This window comes from Vulpes vulpes, chromosome 3 (assembly GCF_048418805.1).
Source record: "Vulpes vulpes isolate BD-2025 chromosome 3, VulVul3, whole genome shotgun sequence".
In the NCBI taxonomy this organism is placed as follows: Eukaryota; Metazoa; Chordata; class Mammalia; order Carnivora; family Canidae; genus Vulpes; species Vulpes vulpes.
Window position 1 is genome coordinate 7,721,853 of NC_132782.1, and position 6,909 is coordinate 7,728,761.

Consider the following 6,909-nt stretch of genomic DNA (forward strand, 5'->3'; position numbering starts at 1 on the left):
AAATAAAATAAAATAAAATGGACAAATCTATGACTTCTTAATGTTTACTATTGGGTGTTGCATCCTTGGGACAGCACTCCAATCTCAGTGGACCTCTAAGCCCGTATATCTGCCTGGCTCAGAAAGGATGTGATCAAATGCAATCTATAGTATAGAATGTAATCTAGAGTGTCATGGAAATTTAATATTATATTTCTTTCCACATTAGAAAAATAAAATTATAACATAGAAGGAAATGCCATTAGTTGTACATGAGTTTCTTTTCCACCAAAACAAACAAACAAAAAACCCAATGGTTCCTATGACTGTGACTCTCTACTAACAATATGACCTTTCCCATGTGATGTATGCTCTTTGGGTTTCATTTTACTGAAGTGCAAAATGAAGAGTTTGAAAATATGTAGAAAAGGACACATAACACCGTAGTAAAGAATGTGCCAAAGTCATGAATTGACATTTTAGAAAAGAGAAAATGTAAATGGCCAACAAACATATGAAAGAGGTTCAACTTATTAGCAGTCAGGAACATGCAAATTAAAGCAAAACAATATATCATTTTTGTCCCATTAGATTGGCAAAAATTAAGAAGTCTAACAAAGTTATATGTTAATGATAATGTAAAGCGATGAGAAAGTTTGAAGATTAAATTGGAAAACAGTTCAGTATTATCTATTGAAACTGACAACATGCATGCCTTAGAACCCAGCCATTTTACTTCTAGGTATATATCATTGAGAATCTTTTGGGAAAAAAAAAAAAAAGAGAGAGAGAGAATCTTTTGGGAAAATAGACATGGAAAACATAGAGTATTTATAGCAGCCCCATTTGTAATAACAAAATATTGGAAACAATCCATATGTCCATCAACTGGAGAATGGATAAATAATAATATAGCCATATGACAATGAAAAACCTGGAGAAGAGATAGGCACAGATACTAGAAATTTGCAGGTCTTCGGAATGTACATAGTAATTAAAACTTTATTTTTAAAAAAGATTTATTTATTTTAGGGGGGGAGTGGCAGAAGGAGAGGAAGGAAGGTGGGAGGGGAGAGAGAGAGAAAGAGATAGAGAAGCAGTCTCCTTGCTTGGAGCAAGCAGTGAGCTTGGAGCACGATGTGGGGTTCAATCCCATAATCCAGATCAGGATCTGAGCTGAAATCAAGAGTTGGATGCCTAACTGACCAAGCCACCCAGATGACCCAGTAATTTAAACTTTAAGCCTGAATAAAATCATACATAAAGCCTTGTAGAGTGAAAGAGAAATGGGTGGAAAATGGCAAGTAAGAGGAACCAACAAATTCCCTTTTCAAAGAGGTCCAGGAAACAAAGGCATACAAACCTTTGTTTTAATAATCATCTAATACCAATTTCCCTCTTTCCATTAGAGATTGAATACTATTTTCTATGTCTTCTGTAAAGTGTCTTTCATTAGAAACCCTTTTGTAATGGCAAAATAATTTTGTAATGTAAATAATCACCTTTTTTATTGTAAGAATATATTGGGTTTCTAAACTGAGGGGACATCAGTTTGGAATCATTTGAGTCTTTATTTTATTTACTTTGCTAGAATACAGTAAATTAAATTTTAGAGGTTTCTTGAAAACAGGGGTTATACTTTTTACCCTGTAGTAACTTGAATATAAACTCCAGATTCTAATTTATCTTCTTTATCATGTCCTTTCTTCATAGATGCTAAGAAAAATTCTTTGTTGAATTATTCACTCAAAGAGAAATATGGAAATTACTTGAGAAGATTAATTTTATTGACACCAAGGATACTTAGGCCACATCACCAAAAAAATTTATGGCAACATCAGTAGTGCCTTTTAAATCAAATGACAAATTGGAAGTGTTTAACAACATATGGTCGCTTTTCCTTGACATATATGATTAAGAATATATCTTTTTATCAAAATGTAAAATACCATCTGGCAGAAGTAACAATTATTTTATTGGCCTTATACATTAAATTAATTCACTGTACTTTAAAGAGTAAATATTTTCCTATTTTTCCTTTTTCTTGTGCTTGATCTATATTTATAATACTCATAAGCTGCATAACTTAAAAACTATAATTAGGTATAACAATTAAAATGGATTTTAAATTTTGAATAGAAAACAATGTGTATCTTAAATTCTTTCCAAACATTTCTTTAAAATTCAAATGGCAACAGCCCTTTTCTGATATTCATAATTGTAAAGCTGGGTTATCTGAAAATTTACTGTTACAATTTCTTATTAGTCATGTGGTCAGACTTTGTATATGAAAGGAGTTATATGTATATATACATAGTGCTCTTTACAAATAGGAAGAAATTCTTAAAATAAGCGTGATGCATTTTGAACAGCTAGAGTTATTCATTCATTTAACAAACCTCTCAGTTTCAGAAGATACCAATGAGCAGAAAAGTTTCTCTCTGATGCAGTGTACGTTACATATTTGATAATGTGAACTTTCAGCAACTTATCATTTTGGGAAACATATCAAACATTTCACAATTCTGTTCACTGAGGTGTCCTCCAAAGATACACTGAGACTGATACAAACAATGAATGCTTTAAATATTAGCATGTAGTATTTGTATCAGATATGTGGCCATTTAAATTCCCTAAATTTGGTTGTTAATTTTTAAAGAATTGATTATTTCTAGAGGAGCTGTATTTGGACTTAAAATGTTTCTGATCCTTTTGAGTATATAGTCAGGAAGCAAAGTACATGGACAAGTAATACGTCAATAGTCAACAAAAATTTTCAGTACCAATTTATGGCCTGACCATGTTCTCTTCTCTGAAGAAGTTAAAAGTTTAAATGGGAATGAAAACGAATAAAAAAAGAGATTATAGAGCAGGATTGTAGGGTAAGATACATGACTCAAATGAACCAACCACTCTGCAAAAAGATGGGGTGGACTGTGGGGATAGCAGATGGGAGGAAGGACATTTTTTTTTTTAATTTTTTAAATTTTTAAAAAGATTCTTATTATTTTAAAATATATATAATATATATAAATATATATAAATATGTATTATATATATATATATATTTTTTTAATTCAGAGAGAGAGAGGAAGAGACACAGGCAGAGGGAGAAACAGGCTCCATGCAGAGAGCCCAACGTGGGACTCAATCCTGGGTCTCCAGGATCACACCCCGGGCTGCAGGCGGTGCTAAACCGCTGTGCCACTGGGGCTGCCCAGGAAGGACATTTTGGACAGGAGAAACAATAGGTTTGATATTCTGAGTCATAAAACAACATGATTTAACTACAAATACCTTGGCATAATCAAGGCAAAGGATACAATAACAAATTTGAAGATTTTTTTCTTCTTTTAAGTCACCTTCATGGTAGTATAAATAATATTCAATAAAAATGTACCCGTTTTAAGTGTACTATTAGATTAGTTTTGACAAACCACCACCACACAAAAAAATAAAGAACATTTCTAACAACCTAAAAAGTTCTTTTATCCGTAAAATCAGTTCTTCCACCTAACTCCACTTCAAACCCCCAAGATAGCGGCTGATCTGCTTTGTCACTATATATTCGATTTCATTTGTTTAGAGTTTCATTAAAATGATGTTACACAGCATGTACTCTTTTGTGCCTCACGTCTTTGCCTCAGCATGATGTTTTTGAAGGTAATCAGTGTTGTTGCACACATCTTTAGTTTCTTTTTTATTGCTGAATATTATTGCATTGTAAGGACATATCATACTTTATCCCTTTACCAGTTGGGAAACATTTGGATTATTTCCAGTTTAGGCCTATGATTAATAAAACTGCTGTAAACAATCACATTCAAATCTTGGTGTGGATATATGTTTTTATTTATTTTGGATAAATATATATAGTATAATTGCCAGGTCAAATGGTAGTTGTAGGGATCCCTGGGGGGTCGCAGCGGTTTGGTGCCTGCCTTTGGCCCAGGGCGCGATCCTGTGGAGACCCAGGATCGAATCCCACGTCGGGCTCCCGGTGCATGGAGCCTGCTTCTCCCTCTGCCTGTGTCTCTGCCTCTCTCTCTCTTGGTGTGACTATCATAAATAAATAAAAATTTAAAAAAAAATGGTAGTTGTATTTTTAACTTTATTTTAAAAAATAACAGAACAATGCCCAAAGTGGTTGTACCATTTTAGTTCCTGTTTGCACAATATATGTTTTTCATATTTTAGTTTCAATATTTCTTATGTCTTCGAATCTAAAGTGTGTCTCTTATGGACTGTAGAGAGTTGTATCTTTTTTTCTAACCCATTCTGAGATAGTTGTCTTTTAATCAGAAAGTTTCATTCATTTATAAGTAATGTAATTACTGATAAGGTAATATTTACACTTGACATTTTGTTATTTCTTTTCATGTCATATGTTGTTTGCTGTTCTGTTCCTTCATAACTGCTGTCTTTTCTGTAAAAATACATATTTTCTAGTGTACCATTTCAATTCCGTTGTCATTTTTAAAGTTATATATCTTTTGATTATTTTCCTAGTAGTTGCTTTGGGGATTACAATTACCAAGTTATAACACTACAGTTCAGATTAATACCAACTTAATTTTAATAGTATACAAAAACTTCACTACTCTAATCCCTCCTCTTTCCTTTATGTTGTCACTGTGATACAAATTACATCTTTATACAAATCTGCTAATGCAGAATTATTATTGCTTTATGCAGTTGTCTTTTAAGTCAAATAGAAAAAAATGATTTACAAATAAAAATATATTTAGACTGTCTTTTGTATTTACTTAGGCAGTTATCTGTACAAGTGTCCTCTGTTTTTTCATGTCAAGTATCATTTATGTCTAGCAACCTTTTATTTTAACCTGAAGAACTCCCTTTAGTATCTCTTGTAGGGCACATTTCCTGGTGATGAATTCTATTTTTGTTTATGCATATATTTTGGAACTATATTAATTTCTCCTTCATTTTTTGAAGGATAGTTTTCCTGGATATAGAATTCTTGGTTGATTTTTTTTTTCCTCTTCAGTATTTTGAATATGTCATGCCACTGTTTTCTGCTTCTATAGCCCAGGTTGTAAATTCTATTGAGAATTATGTGATGAGTGGCTTTTCTCTTGACACTTTCAAGATTTTCTCCTTGCCTTTGGCTTTCAACAGTTTGATTATAATGTGTCCAGGTATGAATTTCTTTGAATTTATTCAATTTGGAATTTATTAATCTTCTTGGATGTGAGGATTAATGTTTTTATCAAATTTGGGAAGCTTTTGACCATTACGTCTCCAAATATTTCTGCCCTTTCCTCTTTCTCCTCTAAGACTCCCATTATACATATGTTGGTATGCCTGATTGTGTTCCACAGACTTCTGTGTCTCTTTGTGTTTCTTTATTTTCTTTTCTATATGTTCTCCAAACTTGATCATCTCAACTAATCTGTATTCAAATTTGCTGATTCTTTCTTCCATCTGCTCAAATATGCAATTGAGCCACCCTAATCAATTTTCATTTCAGTTATTATACTTTTCAACTCTATAGAATTTTTGTTGTTTTTTAAATAATTTTTATCTCTTTATTGATTTTATCTGGCAAAATATTCTTCTCATATTTCCCTCTAGTTCTTTAGACATGATTTCCTTTGGCTTTGTGAATATATTTAAAATATCTTCTTTTTAAGATCTATTTATTTATTCATGAGAGACACACAGAGAGAGCCAGAGAGGCAGAGGGAGAAGCAGGCTCTGTGTGGGGAGCCCGATGCAGGACTCGATCCTAGGACCCTGGGATCACAACCTGAGCTGAAGCTGATGCTCAACCACTGAGCCCCCCAGGTGCCCCTATATTTAAAATATTTTATATAAAGTCTTTATGTAGTAAGTTCAACATATGGGCTTCCTCAGAGAGAGTTTCTATTAATTGCTTTTCCTCTCTGTATGGACCTTACATTGTTATTTGTTTGCATGTGTTGTACTTTTAAAACCTTTTTTATTTTGAAAACTGGATATTTCAAATAATATAAGGTAGCAACTATGGAAATCAGACTCTACTCCCTCCTCAGGGTTTTTATTGTTTCTGTTTGTTATACCAGATGCTGGTTTAGTGACATATTTTTAAAGGGGAGAGAGAGGCAGACTTCCCATCCAGCAGGGAGCCCAACGCAGGGCTCAAACCCAGGACCCCAAGATAATGACCCAAGTCAAAGGCAGGGGCTTAACCCACTGAGCCACCCAGGTGTCCTGCTTTAATGACTTTTTGAATGCATTCCTTAAAGTCTATATTCTTTGTTATGTGTGTGACCAGTGAAGTCTTTGCTCAGTTAGTTTAAGTAGTCATTTGATGACTAGAGAGATTTCCTTAAATGTCTTCAACCAAGGATTCTTCTAGTCTTTGCTGAGGGGCTTAGTATGTGTATGGCATGGCTTCAGCACTCAGGCAGTGAGTTTACGCCTCTCTTTTAGTTTTCACTTCTTTTTTTTTTTTTTTTTCAGGTTTTGATATGTTTCATTAGAGCAAACTCTCAACAAAAGGTTGCTTTAATTTACAGAATTTCATGTGTGAGGACTGTCTAACCACTTGGACCCAAGTGAGAATAACCATTAGTCTATTTACGTACTTTCTTACTTTTAGTTGGCATACAAAAAGAAGTTTCACATTTATAAAAATCCCAATAGTGTAAATGACAAACCCATCCCTTAATTAAATATAAAAACAGGGCAGCCCCCGTGGCGCAGTGGTTTAGCACCGCCTGCAGCCTGGGGTGTGATCCTGGAGACCTGGGATCGTGTCCCATGTCGGGCCCCCTGCATGGAGCCCGCTTCTCCCTCTGCCTGTGTCTCTGCCTCTCTCTCTCTCCGTGTCTCTCTGAATAAATGAATAAATAAATAAATAAATAAATAAATAAATAAATATCTTAAAAAAAGTTAAGAAAAAATATAAAAACAGCTTCAAAAACA